General features: G+C 44.0%; 1 protein-coding gene across 6 annotated transcripts in view; it reads right to left on the bottom strand.

The window, feature by feature from the left end:
* The window catches only part of ACOXL (acyl-CoA oxidase like), a 359,193-nt gene that overhangs the window by 2,298 nt on the left and 333,078 nt on the right, over positions 1–23,817 (bottom strand). The gene's annotated exons all lie outside the window — the stretch shown is intronic.

Below are 23,817 nucleotides of genomic sequence, written 5' to 3'. Positions count from 1 at the left end.
CCTTCTCCGGGGGATCTTCCTGACCCAGGGGTGGAACCTGTATCTCCTGCATCTCCTGCATTACAGGCGAATTCTTTATACTAGCACCACCAAGGAAGCCAAGAAGTGGATTTATTTGGAGAGAAATGCACTCCACAAAGTGTGGGCCATCTCAGAAGGCTAGAGGACTGGGAAATAGGGTGTGGTTCATTTTTATGGACTAGGTAATTTCATAGGCTAATGAGTGGAAGGATTATTCCAACTATTACAGGGGAAAGGGGTAGGGATTTCTAGGACTTGGTCCCCTGCCCACTTTTTGGTCTTTGTTGGTTGGCCTCAGAACTGTCATGGTGCTGGTGGGTGTGTCATTTAGCTTGTTGATGTATTTCAAAGAACCTGTACTGACGCTTCCCCAATGGCTTAGCGGGACCTCAATGCAGGAGACACAGGAGACACAGGTTTGATCCCTGGGTTGGGAAGATCCCCTTGAGGAGGAAATGGCAACTCACTCCAGTATTCTTGCCTGAAAAATCCCATGGACAGAGGAGCCTGGCAAGCTACAGTCCACTGAGTCACATAGAATCAGATATGAGTTAGCGACTGAGCACGAACGCAAAATAGCCCTCCTTCTTTCTCCATTTGTCACAGACTACAACATGAACCCAAAATGACAAGTGTCCAAATGGAAGGATCAAGCAGCATTCCTGTTTGACTTTGATCCCAGGTAGCCTCCTACCTCTATCAGAGGGATGGTAATGATAATGATCGTTCTTCCACTTACAAAGTGTGTACTGTAGTCCCCAGCTGTGTTGGGGACATTCTGTGCTCTAGAGTAGAGGTGCATACTGCAGAGACAGGCTTCAACATTGTGGTGCTACGGTGCGGTTTTAGAGACTTTCTACAAATACGATTCTTCATATAAAGTAACCAGTAGCTAATACAGCATTGATGAGTACACAGTTACAGCATTTTCTTGGGCTTCCCTGCTGGCTCAGTGGTAAAGAATCAGCCCGAAATGCAGAAGACATTTGTTCCATCCCTGGGTTGGGAAGATCCCCTGGAGAAGGATATGGCAACCCACTCCAGTATTCTTGCTGGGAAATCCCATGAACAGAGGAGGCTGGCGGGCTATAGTCCATGGGGTCACAAAAGAGTTGGACACAGTTTAGCAACTAAACAACAGTAACAACAGCATTTTCTTATTACTAGGGGGCCCTTTAGGACTTAGCAAAGTCCTATATAAGTTTAGCTTTTATACTTCTATAAGTATAAAATGACACATATTGTAACCTCTTTTCCCCCACTCTGTCCTGCCAGTGAGCCAACAGTGCTGGACAGAGTACCTCGAGTCCATTCATCTCTTTGTAAAGAGTATTCACCAGTTTTTGGAAAAACATCAATGGAGAAGTGCCCTTAAATATAAGAGAATATGAACAAGTTATGAATTCTTGCAGAAATTTTTTTAAAGGACAGGCCAAAATAGAGGAAGTATTGGTCTAAAAATAAGAACATAAAATCTGGGACTTCCCTGGTGGTCCAGTGGCCAACTAGATCCCATAAGCCACAACTAAGAGTTTTCCTACTGCAACAAAATACATGTTAAAAAAAAAAATGAACAGAAGATGCATTGGAAGTATTGGGTGAGGAGGATTGAAAATATCTACTTTAAAGAAAGAGGAAACACTCCATAATGGAGGGATAGTATGTGGATATGTGAATATGTGTATTGGGGGTGGCGTTTATAACATTGATTTTTGCTTTCCACCCCTACCTGGTTGCAGTAGATCAGTTTTTTTCCCTCTCTCATTTTTCTTATTCCAGCTGGGAAAGCAGGATGGCCTAGGATGGGCAGTGACTAAGTTTTATAGTCTTCTAAACAAACTTTATTTTCTATGGTGTTGGTGTTAATTATAGAACAGATGCCCAAGTTTCAAGGTACCCAGTGCACTTACAGTAGCACCCCAGCTATTCCTGAGACTCTATGCAGGTTTGCCTGCCTCTTCCCATATCCCCCATCTCTGTTCCCAGCACCAGATGACCTCAAACTATTCTCTGTTTGTGTAAAGTCCCTTATCCCAACTTGAAATGTCCCTTAATTAGCCCATTTCTTGCTTGAGCTCCATGATAGAGCCTTTTCCTCCTTGAAAATAGAGCCCTTAAATGTGGGCTGCCTTGTGACTTGCTTTGACCAATAGAATGTGGAGAAGGTGATGCTGTATGAGTTTCAGAGCATAGGCTTCAAGAAGTCTTGCAACTTCTACTCTCACTCCCTTGGGACCCTGAGACCCCTTGCTGTGTAGAGGCCCAGTCCAGCTTGTCAGAGGATGAGAGGGCACATGGGGAAGGACCAAGATGCCTTGAGAAGAGCCAGACCCACAGCTAGATATGTGAATGAGGCCATCTTAGACGCCTCAGTCCTATTAAACTCGGATTGCAGTTATCCTACCGAAGACTAGCTCAAGAATTATGCTAGAACCCAGGTTGCCTACCCAGAGAATTGCAAAGAATAAACAACTTTTATTTCACGACACTAAGTTTTAGAGATGTATATTACACAGCAACAGGTAACTGAAACAAAAAATTTAATTCAAATTTCCATCCACTGGGGTTATCTTCAGCTTCACTTCTCTTACTTAAGTTATCTGAGGACAATTTTATAATTATACAAAGTAGTTGACAGGTGTAGAACTAAAGAGCCTCTTGATGCAGGTGAAAGAGGATATTGAAAAAAGCTGGCTTAAAACAACATTCAAAAAATGAAGATCATGGCATCCAGCCCCATCACTCCATGGCAAATAGAAGGGGGAAAAGGGGAAACGGTGACAGATTTTATTTTCTTGGGCTCCAGAATCAATACTGACAGTGACTGCAGCCATGAAATTAAAAGATGCTTGCTCCTTGGAAAGAAAGCTGTAACAAACCTAGACATTGCATTAAAAGCAGAGACATCACTTTACCGACAAAAGTCCATATAGTCAAAGCTATGGATTTTCCAGTAGTCATGTACAGATGTAAGAGTTGGACCATAAAGAAGGTGCTTTTGAACTGTGGTGTTGGAGAAGACTCTTGAGAGTCCCTTGGACAGCAAGGAGATCAAACCAGTCAATTCTAAAGGAAATCAACCCTGAATATTCATTGGAAGGACTGATGCTGAAGTTCCAATATTTTGGCCACCTGATGCGAAGCATTGAATCATTGGAAAAGCCCCTGATGCTGGGAAAGAATGAGGGTAGGAGGAGAAGGGATGACAGAGGATGAGATGGTTGCATGGCATCATCAACTCCATGGACATGAGTTTGAGCAAACTCCAAGAGATAGTGAAGAACAGGGAAGCCTGATGTACTGCAGTCCTTGGGATCCCAAAGAGTCAGACACGACTTAGTAACTGAATGACAACAGGTGTAGCTGATAGGCTTAATGGAAAGACAGAACATCAGCCCTGAAAGAATAAAGCTAAATGAGTGTCCAGTGGTAGGGAATGTGGGAGAGAATTTGAATAGCAGGCTGGAGGTCTCACTGCAGGCCACCACCCAGCCCACTTCCCTAGTGCAGTTTAGAAGGCAAAGCACCAGAACCTGCCTTAAAACCATCCTCCACTCCTTCAGCACCTCTGTGAGGGGCTTCTGTTGTTGTTTTAGTCGATAAGTTGTGTCCGACTCTTGTGACCCCATGGACTGTAGCCTGCCAGGCTCCTCTGTCCATGGGATTTCCCAGGGGATCTTCCCAACCCAGGGATCAAACCTGCATCTCCTGCATTGGCAGGTGAATTCTTAAACCACTGAGTCACCAGGAAAGCCGAACCTCCAACAAAAATCCTAGTACAAGCCAAGTGTCCGGGATGGGGAAAAAAGAAAGTATTTGCAACCAGCAATCCCAAGTCTTGTAACTGCTTAAGTTCTCCTGTGCCATTGGTCAAGGGAAATGGATGGGGCCTGGTCGGGCCAAACCAGAAGCAGTTGGTATGATGGATGGGTGCCTCTTTATCACCTTACTTCAGCAGGATGGCAGGGTTTCCTGACTCCCAGAGATGTTTTAAACAAGGACGGCCCAGGACATCCCCAGGTGGTCCAGTGGTTAAGACCTCACCTTCCAATGCAGGGGGTGCAGGTTCGATCCGTGGTTGGGAAGCTAAGATCTCACATGCCTCATGGCTTGAAAAACCAAAATGTAAAACAGAAGCAATATTGCAACAAATTCAATAAAGACTTTTAAAAATGGCCCACATCAAGAAATCTTAAAAAAAAATTTTAAAAAGAACAAAAGAACAAGGATGGCCAGCAGGGATCATCTCCAAGGCCTGGAGTCTGTCTGTTCTAGAATGTGGGTGAGAGGATGGGGTGAGGTAATTATGTGAAGGTCACAGTGTAAGGTGCAAAAGGCAGGAAAGTAGAAACTTGTCAACTGTTTACCCCCAAAATGCCATCATCAAGGCCTCTAATGGCTTCTAAGAAACTCCTCTCTGGGAAGTTTCAATGCAAACCTGTCCATTCACATATAAAGTTGGGGGCTGACATGACAGGATGTGAAATCAGGCATGGGTACCTGGATGTATAACTTGCCACTTCTATCCAGTTGGATTTCTCTTTATTCTCTGATGCTTAATATTTCTCACTTAAAACCATTTTAAAGAGCACTCTCCTTAAAGAAGAGGGTCTATACATCAACACATTTGCCATTCATCAAAGGCATTACTGGACTCCACCTGGGAGGTGACAGCAACTAGAAACTGACAAGCTGGGGAATAGGTATAGAGACACCTTATCTTATGAGTCCACCCTTTGAGATGTATGAAAACCTTCACACTGATGTGTATGCACGTGTGTGTGTCTGTGTGTGTGTATGAAAAAACATCAGAATGTATTGCTTCATTTCAGTGAGCCACCTTCTCCAGATGGTTGTTGAAAATGTTAAATGAAATGGGGTATCAGCGTACATCCCTCAGACACACTTCAAACATTTCTCATCAAAGGAAAGGTCAATTCATTTTTGTTGTCTGTCTTCATCACCCATGGAAAGTCATCCAGGGTTTCTCTGCTCTACTGATTTTTATCCTGGAATTTGGTGGGAGAACTCCCTCCACTCTCCTCTGTAGCCCCTTTATTCAGGCTTTCATTATGTTCTCTAGATTTTTGTGGGGCTTCCGTTGTGGCTCAGATGGTAAAGAATCTTCCTGCAATGCAGAAGACCCAGGTTCGATCCCTGGGTTGGGAAGATCCCATGGAGAAAGAAATGGCAACCTACTCCAGTATTCTTGCCTGGGGAATCCTATGGACAGAGGAGCCTGGCAGGCTACAGTCTATAGGGTCACAAAGAATCAGACATGACTGAGCAAGTAACATACATAGATTCTTGCTGCCCAAAGTTACCTTCCTTAAGTATCTTTTAAAATAATTTTATTTATTTACTTTTGGGTGTGCTGGATCTTCGTTGCTGTATGGGCTCTTCTCTAGTGGTGGCAAGCTGGGACTGTTCTCTAGTTGCAGTGGACGGGCTTCTCATTGAGGTGGCCCCTCTTGTAGTGGAACACAGGCTCTAGGGCACGTGGGCTTCAGTAGCCTCAGTAGCCTCGGTACACAGGATCAGTAGCCTCAGTACACAGGCTCAGTAGTTGCAGTACACAGGCTCAGTAGCCGCAGTACACAGGCTCTGTAGCCTCAGTACACAGGCTCAGTAGCCTCAGGACACAGGCTCAGTAGCCACAGTACACAGGCTCTGTAGCCTTGGTACACAGGCTCAGTAGCCACGGTGCACAGGCTCAGTAGCCACGGTGCACAGGCTCAGTAGCCTCGGTGCATAGGCTCATAGCCTTGGTACACAGGCTTGGTAGCCTCAGTGCACAGGCTCGATAGTTGCGGTGCACACGCTCAGTAGCCTCGGTGCACAGGCTCAGTAGCCGCGGTGCCCTGGCTCAGTAGCCTCGGTGCACAGGCTCAGTAGCCACGGTGCACAGGCTCAGTAGTCCCGGTGCACAGGCTCAGTAGCCGCAGTGCACAGGCTCAGTAGTTGCGGTACACAGGCTCAGTAGCCGCGGTACACAGGCTCAGTAGCCTTGGTACACAGGCTCAGTACTCCCGGTACACAGGCTCAGTAGCCTCGGTACAGAGGCTCAGTAGTCCCGGTACACAGGCTCAGTAGCGGCAGTACACAGGCTCAGTAGCTGTGGTACAAGGCTCAGTAGCCTCGGTACACAGGCTCAGTAGTGGCAGTACACCGGCTCAGTAGTTGCAGTACACAGGCTCAGTAGTCACAGTACACAGGCTCAGTAGCCTCAGTACACAGGCTCAGTAGGGGCAGTACACAGGCTCAGTAGCCTCAGTACACAGGCTCAGTAGTTGCAGTACACAGGCTCAGTAGCCTCAGTACATAGGCTCAGTAGGGGCAGTACACAGGCTCAGTAGTGGCAGTACACAGGCTCAGTAGTCACAGTACACAGGCTCAGTAGCCTCAGTACACCGGCTCAGTAGTCGCAGTACACAGGCTCAGTAGTCACAGTACACAGGCTCAGTAGCCTCAGTACACAGGCTCAGTAGGGGCAGTACACAGGCTCAGTAGTTGCAGTACACAGGCTCAGTAGCCTCGGTACACAGGCGCAGTAGTGGCAGTACAGCAGCTCAGTAGTGGCAGTACACAGTCTCAGTAGTCGCAGTACACAGGCTCAGTAGCCTCAGGACACAGGCTCAGTAGCGGCAGTACACAGGCTCAGTAGCCATGGTACACAGGCTCAATAGCCTCAAAACACAGGCTCAATAGCAGCAGTACACAGGCTCAGTAGCCTCGGTACACAGGCTCAGCAGCAGCAGTACACTGGCTCAGTAGTCGCAGTACACAGGCTCAGTAGTCACAGTACACAGGCTCAGTAGCCTCAGTACACAGGCTCAGTAGCCTCAGTACACAGGATCAGTAGTTGCAGTACACAGGCTCAGTAGCCTCAGTACACAGGCTCAGTAGTGGCAGTACACCAGCTCAGTAGTTGCACTACACAGGCTCAGTAGTCATAGTACACAGCCTCAGTAGTCGCAGCACACAGGCTCAGTAGTTGCAGTACACAGGCTCAGTAGCCGTGGTACACAGGCTCAACAGCCTCAAAACACAAGCTCAATAGCGGCAGTACACAGGCTCAGTAGTCGCAGTACACAGGCTCAGTATCCTCAGTACACAGGCTCAGAAGTCGCAGTACACAGGCTCAGTACTATAGTACACAGGCTATTAACTATAGCTCCCAGGCTCTAGAGCTTAGGCTCGGTAGTTACAGCACAAGGGCTTAGTTGCTCTGGGTCACGTGGGATATTCTGGACTGGAGATTAAATCCATTTCTCCTGCATTGGCAGGCTGATTCTTTACCACTGAGCCACCAGGGAAGTCCTGAGTACTTTTTTTTTTCCCCTGATCATTCTTCCTTTCAAAGCCTGGAATCACTTCCACCTGCTTCTCAGGTTAAGGGAAAATGTCCGATTGTGAACTTGAATCCTTTAGCAGTACTCAGTATATTGAGTTCCCATAACTATAATAGTTTCGTCATCCACTATCTATGCACAATCTGCATTTTCTACTTGCATCAAGGAAACATCCTGCCTTCCACCAGATGCTCTTCACTATCGGGAACTGGACCACATTTCCATTCTCCCTCACCTGACACACTGCAGCTTAACCAGGTCTCTTCCAAGTTTTGTGTACTTAATCATAGTCTTGCTGCTTTTGTAAAGCCATCCTCAAATACTTGCTATGTTAGTCGAAACAACCTAGACAGGTCATTTCATTATGCCAATCTTCAGTTTCTGCATCTGTAGAAAGGGAATATTATCTGTCTCTCTCAGGGTTTTGTAAGGATTAAGTAATAAACATGTATATATTTATATTATATCATAATAAAGCATTTAGTATTACTAGCTTTGTCACATAGAAGATACTAGCTAGCTAATGATTCCCTCCATTTGCTTTTCTGTCACTTTCAATTTTCCTGAACACCTAGTTCTTAGCTGTATATCTATGTATGACTATTATATATATGTATGACTATTGTATATATATATATTCAGTTCACAATTTTCATTTGCTCTTCTTTACAGCTTCGATTTCTTTGCTGCATTTTATGATGGCTGCTTTAAAATCATCAAATAACTCTAACATCTCTGTCATCTCAGTGTTGGTATCTATCGATTATCCTCAAGGTCTTCCTTACTCTTGGTTTGATGACTGATTTTCAACTGAGACTTGGACATTCTGGGCATGATGTCTGGAGATTCTGGTTCTTATTTTAATCTCTGGTTGGAACCCGTCTCCTCTGACAGCGGTCTGGCAGTGTCAGGCAGCAGAAGGTCGCTATCTTTCTGGATGTTATCAAACTCTTCTTCCAAAACTCGCTCTTGGGTCAGTAACAGATGTTAGGGCACAGGAGAAGAGCACAGCCGCTCTCGGCAGGTGATAAGGCATCATTCAGGCTTCTGCTCTACTTGTCGAGGCTGAGCGATGGCGGAGTGCCTGCCTGTTGTGCTCTGAGACCCCCTCTGATTCTGGCTACCAGGAAGAATGCGGCCACGACTGGGGGAGTTCCACCCATCACCTTCAGAATGCCCCCTCCCCACGCCGAAGCTGACCTCAAGGAAAGGACAACCTGCTTTACAGAAGGATAGCAAACCCACTGGAAACATATTGATCTTATTTTTAAACTGTATTTTATTTTTCAGTTTATTTTTATTTATTTGGGAAAAACAGGGCTTCCCAGGTGGCGCTAGTTGTAAAGAACCCACCTGCCAAGGCAGGTAGACATAACAGACACAGGTTTGATCCCTGGGTCAGAAAGATCCCCTGGAGGAGGACAAGGTGATCCAGTCCAGTGTTCTTGCCTGGAGAATCCAATGGACAGAGGAACCTGGTGGGCTGCAGTCCATGGGGTAGCACAGAGTTGGACTCGACTGAAATGACTTAGCACAGCATAGCATTGATTTTAAAGAGTGATATTGTAGAGCGTATCTTTCAGGAGGTCTGGACTGGTTAAAATAAAACAATAATAACCTGTTCATGCTTCATTACCACATAGATGCTATTCTAATGGCTACATAGATGCTACTCCAAGCCAGCTTTAACATAATTAGCATTTCATATGTGTGGATGATAAAGGAAAAACTTTATATGGGCATCTGACCCCCTGTTGCCTAGGAAATCAGGAGTGATGGGTTGGCAGAGAATTCTCTTATGAAAGTACACCAGGCAGCCAAAGTACATGACAAGACTCCACCACTCTCAACCTGTGACCATTAGCAACCTTTCCTGACCTGTTGCTTCACGTGTGAAATGACATCATGTGTGTGTCCTAAAGCTGATTTGCAAGAGTGTCCTTCTTGGTACCAATCACTAGCTGGTAAAAGCACAAAAATGGAAACTTCGAACCTTACCAAACCAAATCACAAATATACTTCCTATAAGATAGCAATTACACATATTTTTCAAAAAGAATGTCTAAGTAGCCAGCCTTATCTTCTAAGGCATTGTTAGATATTGATGTGTATTTGTGTAATTTTCTGCCCCCATTTTTTCCAATTGACTTGATTTTGGATTAATCAGAAAATGAACCAGACACTTTCAAAGAAGGGGAACCTTAAAACAATCAATGAATATTTTTAATCCAAGAGATAGGATAAGGAATAAGGTTGAAGCGATTGGTGAAATGAGGTTTCCGTATGTGGCTGTCCTTTATGGTCTTCGTTGCTGCTTTGACATGTAACTGAGGTTCTGCCAGGAGTCTCTGGCCGCCTGTGCCTGCCTTTAGCCTCTGCTATGCCATGCCTGCGTTGTTCAGTCCTAGTCCCCAGGGGACAAGTCATAGATTGCTACCCCCCAAGCCTTTGCCCAGGGTTCACCACTCCCACATAGTATCTGTGCTTCCCACACTCCAGCCTAGATGGCTTAGCATGCAAAGATACAGGAGTCACTTGGCTGCCTTGATCTGGCAGCTTTCCTGCATCTCCAGCATCTTTATAAGAACATTGTGCAGCAGCTCAGCTGGTGACCCGGATGTTCTGCGCTCTGCTCCCTGGGACGGCCACTTCCTGAATACCAACCATGTGCCAGGAGACAGACGAGGTCTTTGTATTAACGGTCTCCTTCAGTTCTCAAAAAACCTCTGTCAGGCACCAATCCATTTTACAAATGAGAAAACCAAGGCTTAAAGAGTTTAGGATTTGGCTCCAAATCATATACCTCATAACTGGGACAACTAGGGTTTTCATCCAGAGCTTTCTGCTTCCACAGCTTCCAGTCTGCCTCCATCTTCCCCCACTTATCCCATACCTCACTGTTTCCAGACCCTGGAGGGTAGAGGGTGTTGCTCTGAGGAAATGCCTCCACCATGGCAGCAAGCACATGACCTGTGCTGTTTCTCTCTAAGTCAGAACCAATGTTCCACGTGTATCCAACGTGGAAAGCATGGATCTGACCAGCCACACTGGCTCAGATTCCCCAAGGGGACCAGCGCAGTAATGGTGGCCCAGGGAGCTCTGGGGTATCGCCACTGAAGGAAGGTGTTGAAGATAGTGAGTTCAGAGCCAGCCGCCATGATGTGAAAGGGCCAGCCTGATGATCTGGGGGTTCTTCCCAAGAAGGACAACGTTTCAGCTCTCCAGAAAACAAGCCGGTAAGGCTCAGATACAAGGGTCTTCAAGAAACAACAGATTCTAATGGGACTTCCCTGGTTGTCCAGTGGCTAAAACACCACACTCCCAATGTAGGGCGCCTGGGTTCAATCCCTGGTCAGGGAACTAGATTGCACATGCCACAATTAAGAGTTCATATGCTGCAGGCCTTCCTGCCTCTCTGGCCCACACCTTAAGCCACCAAGCACAGTTCAATCCCTTCAAAGAGCAACAGTGCTCAGATGCTCAGTCGTGTCTGACTCTTTGCGACCCCATGGACTGTAGCCCGCCAGGCTCCTCTGTCCATGGGATTCTCCAGGCAAGAATGTTGGAATGGGTTGCCATTTCCTTCTCCAGAGGATCTTCCCAACCCAAGGATTGAACATCTGGCATCTTCTGCATTGGCCGGTGGATTCTTTTCCACTAGCACCACCTGGGAGGCTCCAAGAGCACATGCCATGAAACAACTAAGCCTCTGCACCACAACAAATGAGCCTGTGCTCTAGCCATAGCCCAGGAGCTGCAGCTACTGAGCCCAGATGCTGCAACTAATGCAGCTGGTGCACCCAAGAGCCTGTGCTCTGAGATAAGAGAGGCCGGTGCAATGCAAAGCCCGCACACTGCAAGAGTAGTCCCAGCTCACTGCAATAAGAAAAAGCCCACATAGCAATGAAGACCCAGCCCAGCCGAAAATAAATTAGAGAAGAGTTCACTCCCTCTATAGACAAACATTCTCTAAAGAGTTAGAGTGGTAGGCTTGTAACAGCTAATTTGCCACCTGAGCCCGAAATGCCAGGTTGGTGATCAACATAAAGAGAAACATACCTGAAGCCTTTACAAGGAACGTAATTGCACTGTGTGCTGTGCTTCTAGCTCCGTCAATTTACCTAACAACCATAGGAAAGGGGAGCTCTGCTCCTGTTTCTAATGACCACTGGCCAGGTCCTCTAGGCGGGACCAGACCTTAGCTCTTCAGTCCCCAGAACATACATTCTCATGGTTGCTGTAGCCAAATTTCATTAGCATGGAACGAAATTCTGTGGTTCCATTAAATAATCATGACTTCAGCTTAATATTTTCCCTAAATCAATATAAATTATATTTATGCTGATTACTTCATCTGATAAAAATATTCAGCATTGTCTGAAATGTTAGAATCTTAAATCGCCTTCCTTACCAAACAACAACAACAAAAGTGCCTTTGTTTAGCCCAGCTAGAGAGTTTTAGATGAGAGACAAATTTATCTTCATAGTGTTCTTCCTATTGCGATATTTCTCGACCAAAGAGTACACAATTCCACTATTTTCTAAGTGCTATTGACAAAGCCCATTTCAGAGAAGGAGTGAGACTTTGAATGCTGATGTGATGACCTCCTTACCTCTAAAATGTTAAGATAAAGTGAGTTTGGCAGAGTATTTATAAATATTATTATTATTGTGTGTTCTTAGAAATAAAAAGCAATTTCTTTATAACTCTGGTATTTTCTAAAACCAAGTCTGCTTAATCATCATTACCTAAATCAAGAACGCTGAGACAGAGGTATCAACTTTAACCACTTAATAAGAACTTCTGACATTTATTCATACTGCTACTGATTCATACGAGGAAAAGTTTAAAAAGAAGACAAGTGCATATAGCCTTCCCTTTAGAATACAGGAAACCATATAAAAGTATTGGCAATGGAATTAAAGTAACCACAATGCCGCCCTTGGTAGCATTTTCTACAAAGACATTTACATGAAACGAGAAAGAATATTAAATTAGGTGGTTAAAATAAAACTTCACTATTAGCTTCACACATTTTCATACATGAGATTATGGCATTTAAATCAGCTGACAGTTCAGCCTTGTAAGTACAGACACAAAGAAATGTGAACATATCCAAGAAGGAATAATTTTCATTCAAACCAATTTTTTTTTTCAAAAAGCGGAAGCTCCACAAACTGCTGGAACTAGATATATAGTAAGAGTCTAAAGTTATTATGCAGAAATTCTGTGTCCTTGAGTCCTGGAATTTTGGATTTCATCAACCAAATGATTTCAAAAGCAATTTGGGAGGACTTCTAGTTAATATGTAAAAAGATTCAAGAGAACTTAGCTCTCATAGTAACAACCAGAAGTTGAACCCAACATTTAATCAAAGATTTCTGAGATGCTGTTCAACACCCTTCCAACTCAACTGTTGATAAGATCAAAAGGCAGTAGGGGAACATGGTAGGGGTTGGGCTAGGCACAGTGAACTCAATCTAATTAAAGCAGCTTCTGCTCAACTTGACTCTAGGTGGAATCCTAGGGATCAGTCTCCCACCCTGACCACTAGACAAAGGAAAAGGAAATATACAAGAGAACATAAAATCTATTATACATCATGCCTGGAATATGATAAAAAGGTATAAGATCTGCAAAAAAGCTGGAAAACACAACCCTAAATAGAATTATCAGTACCATCTTTCTAGATTCCATGTACATGAATTAATGTACAATATTTGTTTTTCTCTTTCTGACTGATTTCACTCTGTAAAACAGGTTCTGTCTCATTATAACTGACTCAAATGTGTTCTTTTTATGGCTGAGTAATATTTGCAGGTCAGCAGTGGAGATGCAGACATAGAGAACAGACTTGTGGACACAGTGGTGGAAGGAGAGGATGACATGAATTGATAGAGTAGCATGGAAACATATACATTCAGTTCAGTTCAGTTCAGTCGCTCAGTCGTGTCTGACTATTTGCGACCCCATGAATCGCAGCACACCAGGCCTCCCTGTCCATCACCAACTCCCGGAGTTTACCCAAACTCATGTCCATCGAGTCGGTGATGCCATCCAACCATCTTATCCTCTGTCGTCCCCTTCTTCTCCTGCCCCCAATCCTTCCCAGCATCAGAGTCTTTTCCAATGAGTCAGCTCTTCGCATCAGGTGGCCAAAGTATTGGAGTTTCAGCTTCAACATCAGTCCTTCCAATGAACATCCAGGACTGACATCCTTTAGGATGGACTGGTTGGATCTCCTTGCAGTCCGAGGGACTCTTAAGAGTCTTCTCCAACACCACAGTTCAAAAGCATCAATTCTGCTGCGCTCAGCTTTCTTCACAGTCCAACTCTCACATCCATACATGACCACTGGAAAAATCATAGCCTTGACTAGATGGACCTTTGTTGGCAAAGTAATGTCTCTGCTTTTAAATATGCTATCTAGGTTGGTCATAATCTTCCTTCCAAGGAGTAAGCATCTTTTAATTTCATGGCTGCAATCACCATCAGCAGTGATTTTGGAGCCCAAAAAAATAAAGTCTGACACTGTTTCCACTGTTTCCCCATCTATTTCCCATGAAGTGATGGGACCAGATGCCATGATCTTAGTTTTCTGAACGTTGAGCTTTAAGCCAACTTTTTCACTCTCCTCTTTCACCTTCATCAAGAGGCTCTTTAGTTCTTCTTCACTTTCTGCCATAAGGGTGGTGTCATCTGAATATCTGAGGTTATTGATATTTCTCCTGGCAATCTTGATTCCAGCTTGTGTTTCTTCCAGCCCAGCGTTTCTCATGATGTACTCTGCATATAAGTTAAATAAGCAGGGTGACAATATACAGCCTTGACATACTCCTTTTCCTATTTGGAACCAGTCTGTTGTTCCATGTCCAGTTCTAACTGTTGTTTCCTGACCTGCATACAGGTTTCTCAAGAGACAGGTCAGATGGTCTGGTATTCCCATCTCTTTCAGAATTTTCCACAGTTTATTGTGATCCACACAGTCAAAGGCTTTGGCATAGTCAATAAAGCAGAAATAGATGTTTTTCTGGAACTCTCTTGCTTTTTTGATGATCCAGCGGATGTTGGCAATTTGAACATATACATTATCATATGCAAAATAGAAAGCGAGTGGGAATTTGCTGTATGAGTAGGAAGCTCAAACCCAGTGCTCTGTAACAACCTAGAGGGGTGGGATGGAGCGGGAGGTGGGAGGGAAGCTCAAGAGGGAGGGGACATATGTATTCCCATGACTGATTCATGCTGATGTATGGTAGAAAGCAACACAATATTATGAAGCAATTATCCTCCAACTAAAAATAAACAAATTAAAAAAAAAATATATATATATATATAACCCCAAATCCAGAGAAAGCGCAATTGGTAAAAGCAGACCAGTTATTAGAACTAGCAAATTGTTTATAAACAATTATTATACGTACTTAGGCTTCTCAGGCGGCACTAGCAATATAGAACCTACCTGCCAATGCAGGAGACATAAGAGGCATGGATTTGATCCCTGGGTTGGTAAGATCACCTGGAGTAGGAAATGACAACCCACTCCAGTATTCTTGCCTGGGAAATCCCTGGACAGAGGAGTCTGGTGGGCTACAGTCCATGGAGTCACAAAAGAGTCGGACATGACTTAGCCACTAAACAACAACCAATTTACTGGATTATCACAAAACAAACACACTCATGTAACCATACCTAGATTAAGAAAGAAAAAAACTATATTCCAAGAGATCTTGCCTAAAGTCACCCCTACTTGAGCTGCCTGTTTTTTCTCACATTGTCTCAGCAGTAGCCAATTTGGTGAACAGAATTAATACCTGGTGGTCTGAGTAGATAATCTGTGATGTGAATGTCCAGGGAAGGAGGAACCTGAGGAATTTCGGTGTTCTATAGACCGATGGGTGCTGACAAGTGAGTCCTGTCCCTTCTCTGTCCCTTAAAATAGGGACATCCCTACTAGCTGTCTCCATGTGGTTTACTGAGCACCAAGGGCTTTGAGTTATCCAGAGGAAGGAAGGAGTGGAACAAGACCCAGCAGTATCTAGTCTCTAAAATTAAAGGAAAAGGGCAATTTCCCATCAGACAAAGAAAAATTACACATTTTATTTTGTTAGAAGTATTGATTTCTAGCTAGACTATTAATTTCCACCAAAGTGGATACACTGGGCATCATTTCTATTTCCAGGTCAGTAATTCATTTAAATTTTGTTATTATGAAATCATAATAAAACCCACCTTGTCCTTAATTGTGACTCGGGTCTGCCCCATCTGTTTGATTCAATTGAATTCTACCCTCTGGAAGGTCTTTTTAAAATGTAACACAGCTACTCTTAGGAACAGATCTCACCAATAGGAAACTCTCATTGTGCATGCAGGAGTGAGGGGATGACCTCAAAGACTCACGGAGAAGGACACTCCAATTAGCCAGTACTTCAAGCATCTCTCCAAGGAGCCCAGGATAATGCAACTGCCAGAAAAACTCAGAGGCTGGAGCTCAGCAAAACAAGTTACTCTCTCCTATGGTTATAACAAGTCATACTTCAGTGAGTGAAACAGAATGAGCATGGCTCTCGCAGATACAAAGCAGTACTGTGAGGCACAGCACGAGGGTCAACCAGATGGCTGCCATGCAGAACCTAGGTTGCAGAGGTGGTGACCTCAGGGTCTATTTTACTGGCCAAACTGAAGAAATACACCCCACTTGTATTTTCTTAACCTCTGTTGAATGGCCTGCATTGATAGGTTCAACAGTGTATTTTATGCCACTGAAGAGGTAAAGGGAAGGGGGAAGGAAAAGAGAGTTTTCTCCTTGTCTTAGTGCACTCTGTTAAGACTGATATTTTTTTTATCTGTTTAGTTTGAGAGTTTTGCGCTCTGGAAATAGAGGGTAGACCAGGATACATCAATATTTTGAATCTTGTCATCTCCTGGAGGTGAATCAGTGGTCTTACAGTGGTAAAAGGGAAGTTAAAGCCAGTTCCAGGGGTATTTTCAAACCAAAGTAGATTTTAAAATTGATGCAATTGCATTCCCTGTAAAACCACTCCATTGTGCTATCATTTCAGTGACACCCTGGCTTCTTGACCAAGGATCCACCATCCGGAGCCATCCTTCCCCACTCTGATGGAATGGGTATTTGTAGCTTCTCTTCATACCAGCTTCTCCGCTCAGCCTGGAGGACATAGCCAAGTGTTCTCAAAACCTCATCAGTTACTTATAGCCAAGTCAGATAGACCTTACTAGGTGGGTGGAATGGGGATGGGGGAACCAGAGTTTTTTTTCCCAAGTTCTTTACAAAAAAAAAAAGAGAGAGAGAGTGAGTCTGTAGGTAGTAGGTGAAGCCAAGGGACAGAGAAAGTCTTCCTCCCTTTCCCAATCCAATGAATGTTTGTAATACCCTTTGCCTAAAATCTCAGTTCATGTTGCATTTGGTTCCAATATCTGAACATCTGTTAAGCTGCCTTGATCCAGGTATTTGGAGAAACGGAAATAGAAGGATAGGAAATCTGCACGGCCATTTAAAAAAGAAACATTTAATGCAGCATGGAAGACAGCCAACACTGTTTGTAGGAAGAGAAGGGCACGTGTACCATTTCTAAGCCTCAGGGGTATGAGCACAGGGTACCTGTTCTTGAAGTAAACATTTTAGGAGAAGGGTTAATATCTCAATAATATCTTTCTATCTTGGAACTCCCCTCCAAGTTTTTCTTCCTGTTTTGTTTCTTTCACTCCAAGTCTTTATGGCACAGGGCAATGACTGCATTTATATTTTACACGTAGTTAGAAATAGTAAATAAGTATCATCCACCCTCTAAATTTGAAGGAGCAAAGTGGCGTCCTAGTTTGGGGTTTGGTATCTGCCATTCTGCACATTCTTACTCCAACCCCATTTCCTAAGAATAAATTGATGTGTTAGTGGCTTCATCAACTCAGAGCTACTTGAATCTGTCAGTCAACAGGCTTGAATGTTTTTCCTCCTTAATGATTCAACTGAGAAGCCCAGTAAAGAACTGGCCTGTCAATGCAGGAGCCTGGGGATACATGAGTTTGATTCCTGGGTTGGGAAGATCCCCTGGAGGAGGAAATGGCAACCCACTCCAGTATTCTTGCCTGGGACAATGCCATGGACAGAGAAGCCTGGCAGGCTATAGACCAGGGGTCACAAAGAGTTGGACACGACTGAAATGACTGAACACGTGTGCGTGCAACTATCTGATGGACTAAACTGAGCCTAAGACCCCAATCTTAATGGTTGTTTTAGACTTGAGCAAACAGAGCAGAAGAGCCAAGATCACTCGCCATCAACAGGCTCCCCCTGTCCCCCTTGCTGTAGTTGAGTCTCCCAGCAGTTCTCATTCCAGGAGGAAAAGAAAGATTCCTTTTACTGGGGTAGACTAAGGCTGTTACGTGCTGGGTCCACCCCTGTGTCACTTGCTGTTGAGAGTACAAAACATGACTTGGGCTGGTGCTGGTGACTCTGGGTTTCACCCTAACACACCAAAATGCAAACAATCAGTCTAGAGGCATGAGAGAAGGACTCAGGTGGGAAGAGGTGCCAGCCATCTACTGCTCTAACAGAAACAGGGCAATTAGGAAGGAAATGGTTGGTCATGACTCAAGCTGGCCATCAAGGCAACATCTGGGTGAAGGAGTAACAGCTGTGGGTATCATGTGATCAAATATTGTGGAGATGTCATGATTGCTTGGCTGTGGTCATGATCAGTATTTATTTTCTCTCTTCCTGAATTAGTTTTGGGTTTTTAACTGGGTTCCTCTTCCAGGCAGCCTCCTGTACCCTCTGGGAGGTGTAGAGGAGTGGCCCGCCTCATTGCTGTGCTGAGTTACACAGCCCTCCCTCACTTTCCTGAAGGTCCCTTAAAACCCCCATTCTCACATGGTTCCATGATTTGGGCTAAGGGCAGGAAACAGAACCTGATTCAACATTTTTCTAAGTATTATTTTCATCATGTTGAATAGGGTCTTATTTGATCTGCAAGCCACAGCTGGGCTGTGGTTCTCTCGACCCACATAGACTGAAAAGCTTCCTCCCACGAGGATTTCCTAGTGAGAGCTGACCACGCATCCATGTGTACAGGCTTCTCTGAACATCAGCAAGATCCTCTGTTCCAAAACCGGTGGGCTCTGACAGAGCAAGACTGCTGTGCCTGGGAGTTTAGGGAGCAAACACTCCAAAGAGAAAAACGAGCCAGCTCGAAAACTTAGTTTCTTTTAAGGGCTGGTGTAAATTAAGGTGGAAGACTCAAGGCCAAATATTCCTTTCCATTAAAATACATCATTTTACAGAGTGAAGGAAGTCAGAAAGAGAAAAGTAAATATTGTATATTAATGCATACACATGGAATCTAGAAAGATAGTACTGATGAACCTATTTGCAGGGCAGCAATGCTCAGTGGTAAAGAAACTGCCTGCCAAGCAGGAGACCCAGGTTCGATCCCTGGGTCAGGAAGATCCCCTGAAGAAGTATATGGCACCCTACTCCAATATTCTTGCCTGGGAAATCCCATGGATGGAGGAACCTGGCTGGCTACAATCCACAGGGTTGCAAAGAGTCGGAACGACTTAGCGACTAAACAACAAGAATGGAGACGCAGACACAGAGAACAGACTTGTGGACACAGGGGGAAAGGAGAGGGTGGGATGAATGGAGAGAGTAGGGTGAAAACATATACACTACCATATGTAAAACAGATAGCCAGTGGGAATTTGCTCAAAGAGCTCAAACTGGGGCTCTGTGACAACCTAGAGGGGTGGGATGGGGTGGGAGGAGGGAGGGACATTCAAGAGGGAGGGGAGATATGTATCCCTATGGCTGATTCATGTTGATGTACGGCAGAAATCAACACAATATTGTAAAACAATTATCTTTCAATTAAAAATGTTTTAAAAATAAAAAAAAATAATAATAAAGAAGACACAGACACCTGTATTCAGGAAAACATACACACAAAACCACATCATTTTAAAAAGCTGAGGGTTTTGTTTTGTTTCATCTTTTTTTAAAGCAACATGAAGTTGGTTTTAGTGGAGATACACGATTGGTAACTTATTTTGAAAGATTTTCCCTCCTGAAAATGAGAGTCAGCTGATAGTTCCTCCTTAATGCTGATAGTTATCTAAAGCAAAATTAGTACAAACATCGAGGTTAATGAAAACTGAAATGGGATAAGGCCCAGACACTAAGTTTTCCAAGAACAAAGTACACAATTGTTCTAGACACATAAGTACTTAATGGAAAGTACAGAGCTCTTTTCCTGAGGGCCTTGTTATGATGGACCCCTGGGGGCACCATCACTAGACCGCCTTTGAGCCACGGTCCCTCAGTGAGGCACAAAGGTGGAACCGCGCTATTCTACAGTTCAGGCCTGGGAACGTGGAACGCTAGAACAGCAGGAAACCTGAGTCTGGAATCCTCACCTTCCTCTCTCACTACCCCAGTCACAAATCAGCCTCAGCTTCCCCATCCCTACAGTGGATTAGCAGCTATTCACACTAAAGCGTGTGAATAGGGGATTACACTGGCTCATGGAAGTGGACCAACTCTGCCAACACTGATGCTCCATACAAAAGAAAGCAGGTACTTATCACAGCCAGGAAAGGCTTGGGAGATTGGCTTGATTTTTTTTTTAAATAAATAATTTTTATTGGAGTATAGTGCTCCTGCTCAGTCACTTCAGTCGTGTCCAGTTCTTTGCAACCCCATGGACTGTAGCCGAGGTGGCGCCAGGGGTAAAGAATCTGCCTGCCAATGCAGGACACACAAGAGACACAGGTTCGATCCCTGGGTCAGGAAGCTCCCCTGGAGAAGGAAATGGCAACCCACTTCAGTATCCTTGCCTGGGAAATTCCATGGACTGAGAAGCCTGATGGGCTATACTCCATGGGGTCCCAAAGAGTCAGACAGGACTTAGCGACTAAACAACAAGGATTAACTAATACAGACTTTATTCAGATTTATCAGTTTTTCTATTAATGTCCTTTTTCTGTTCTAGGACTCCACCCAGGTACCACACGGCATTCAGTCACCACGTCTCCTTGTTTGTCTGGGTGGTGATGGTTTCTCAGTCCTTCCTTGCTTTTCACTGATTGACAGTTTGAAGAGTACCAGTCTGGTACTGTGTAGACCATCCCTCAATTTGGTTTTGTGTGACATGGTTTTTCATGATTGGACTGGGGCCATGGGTTCTGGGAAGAGAGAAGTGCTCTTCTCATCACATCGTATCAGAGGTCCACATCACCAACATGACTTATTACTGATGATATTAACCTTAATCATGTGGTTAATGTTGGATCTACAGATTTCTCCACTTAAAGAAACTCTTTTCCGCTTCCAAACTTGATTCTTTAAAATAGAACGAAGTCTCTAAGTCCAACTCATACTCAAGGGAAGGAAAATGAAGCTCCTGAAGGGGCCATTATCATTTGGAATTCTTTAAGGAAGACTTAGGGCTCCCCTGGTGGCTCAGAAGGTAAAGAGTCCGCCTGCAATGCAGGAGACCCAGGTTTGATCCCTGGGTCGGGAAGATCCCCTGGAGAAGGGAATGGAGACCCACTCCAGTACTTGCCTGGAGAATTCTATGGACAGAGGAGCCTGGCGGGCTGCAGTCCATGAGGCCACAAAGAGTCAGACATGACTGAGTGACTAACACTTTTACTTTATCTCTTTTATCCCATTTATATTACTTGTTTAACTATTTGCTTACATCATTACTGGCTTGTGTTTAGTTACTTTATACTTTGGGTTATAGTCCAAAACTACATTATCTATTCTATTGCTCTAAGTGTTCCAGCTTTGGCCCCTGGGAGCTCTTTCAGTAGGCTCTTTCCCACATCCCTTGGACATGCCCCCAAGTATTTCTATTGCTTGAGACTTCAGTTAAACTGGTCTTTTCATGTTTCTTAGCACATTTGTCCTAAGTATTCCCATTTTTATGATTTTGCTCACTTCACCAACCCCAGGCATCACTACGAATAAAGATAGTTGGAGGTGATGGAATTCCAGATGAGCTATTTCAAATCCTAAAATATGATGCTATTAAAGTGCTTTACTCAATATGCCAGCAAATTTGGAAAACTCAGCAGTGGCCACAGGACTGGAAAAGCTCAGTTTTCATTCCAATCCCAAAGAAAGACAATGCCAAAGAATGCTCAAACTACAATTTCACTCTTCTCACATGCTAGCAAAGTAATACTCAAAATTCTCCAAGCTAGGCTTCAACAGTACCTGAACTGAGAACTTCCAGATGTTCAAGCTGGATTTAGAAAAGGCAGAGGAACCAGAGATCAAATTGCCAACATCTGTTGGATCATAGAAGAAGCAAGAGAATTCCAGAAAAACATCTACTTCTGCTTCAATGACTATGCTAAAGCCTTTGACTGTGTGGATCACAACAAACTGCGGGAAATTCTTCAAGAGATGGGAATACCAGACTACCTGACCTGCCTCCTGAGAAACCTGTATGCAGGTCAAGAAGCAACAGTTAGAACCGGACATGGAACAATGGACTGGTTCCAAACTGGGAAAGGAGTATGTCAAGGCTGTATATTGTCACCTTGCTTATTCAACTTATATGTAGAGTACATCATGCGAAATGCCAGGTTGGATGAAGCACAAGCTGGAATCAAGATTGCTGGGAGAAATATCAATAACCTCAGATATGTAGATGACACCAGCCTTATGGCAGAAAGCAAAGAGGAACTAAAGAGCCTCCTGAGGAAAGTGGAGGGTGAAAAAGCTGCCTTAAAACTCAACACTCAAAAAACGAAGATCATGGCATCTGGGCCCATCCCTTCATGGCAAATAGATGGGGAAACAAGGGAAACAGTGACAGACTCTATTTTCTTTGGCTCCAAATCACTACAGATGGTGACTGCAGCCATGAAATTAAAAGACACTTACTTCTTGGAAGAAAAGCTATGACAAACCTAGACAGCATATTAAAAAGCAGAGACATTCCTTTGCCAACAAAGGTCCATCTAGTCAAAGCTATGGTTTTTCCAGTAGTCATGTATGGATGTGAGAGTTGGACTATAAAGAAAGCTGAGTGCCAAAGAAGTGATGCTTTTGAACTGTGGTGTTGGGGAAGACTCTTGAGAGTCCCTTGGACTGCAAAGAGATCAAATCAGTCAATCCTAAATGAAATCAGTCCTGAATGTTCATTGGAAGGACTGATGCTGAAGCTGAAGCTCCAATACTTTGGCCACCTGATGCAAAGAGCTGACTCATTTGAAAAGACCCTGATGCTGGGAAAGGTTGAAGGCAGGAGGAGAAGGGGATGACAGAGGATGAGATGGTTGGATGGCATCACCGACTTGATGGACATGAGTTTGAGTAAGCTCTGGGAGTTGGTGATGGACAAGGAGGCCTGGCCTGCTGCAGTCCATGGGCTTGCAAAGGGTTGGACACAACTGAGCAACTTGAGCAACAACAACAACCCCATCTGAAGGTTCCCTTGCATTTCTTCCTCTTCATTTGAATCTCTTCCTCCACTGTGAATTTTCCCCTCTTCAAGGTTGAGAAAAGAACACCATTAACTCCTAGTGTTAGTCTCTCAGTCGTGTCCAACTCTTTGCAACCCCATGGTCTATAGCCCACCAGGTTCCTCTGTCCATGGTATTCTCCAGGCAAGAATACTGGAGTGGGTTACCATTCCCTTCTCCAGGGGATCTTCCCAACCCAGCGATCAAACCCGGGTCTTCCGTATTGCAGGCAGATTCTTTATACTGTCTGAGCCACCAGGAAAGCCCATTATCTCCTAAGTGTCCACTGAACTCTGAAATTATTCTTGTGGTCAAGTTCATTAAAGAGCTCCATTTTCTTGTGTTATTTGTGTTAATAAAGGCAGTTTTGTGTCCCCAGCTATAATAGGCTCACTTGAATGCAGAGACTGACAATATACCTGTGTGTATTTTTCAGCATCTAACAGGGGGCCTGGAAGAAAGGGGAAATCCAGAAAATGCTTTTAAATGATTATGCTTGTTTGATGGTCTTTTTCTAGAGTGGCATTTTGGTGATGATTCGCTGGATCTATCTTCATTTTCAGGTGCTCTGTTGTTGTCATACTGAATTCCAATTTCGACTACTGACAAAATACCACCAGGTCTTTTTTCCAAATGTAAAGAATGACTTAATAGGCTTTGGTAAGAAGTAAGAAAATGAAAATTATTTCATACCTCTTTAATTTTTTTACAACACTTTTGATTCCCTCCCATCAGTTACACATTAGAAGTTCATCCAACAGTGGGAGGGAGGCTCAAGAAAGAGGAGATACATGTACACTTACAGCTGAGTCATGTTGTTGTTCAGCAGAAATGAATACGACATTGTAAAGCAATTATCCTCCAATTAAAAATTTTTTTAAAAAGAAAAATCTGTGAATCATTTCCTTGTCACTTAAACTCTGAAGTGTAATATGATCACAATAGGCA

The sequence above is a fragment of the Giraffa tippelskirchi genome, chromosome 4 (assembly GCF_054371585.1).
Source record: "Giraffa tippelskirchi isolate mGirTip1 chromosome 4, T2T-mGirTip1v1.2.pri, whole genome shotgun sequence".
Taxonomy (NCBI): domain Eukaryota; kingdom Metazoa; phylum Chordata; class Mammalia; order Artiodactyla; family Giraffidae; genus Giraffa; species Giraffa tippelskirchi.
Note: the sequence above shows the minus strand (reverse complement) of the source record. Positions and strands in the feature narration are given on the sequence as shown.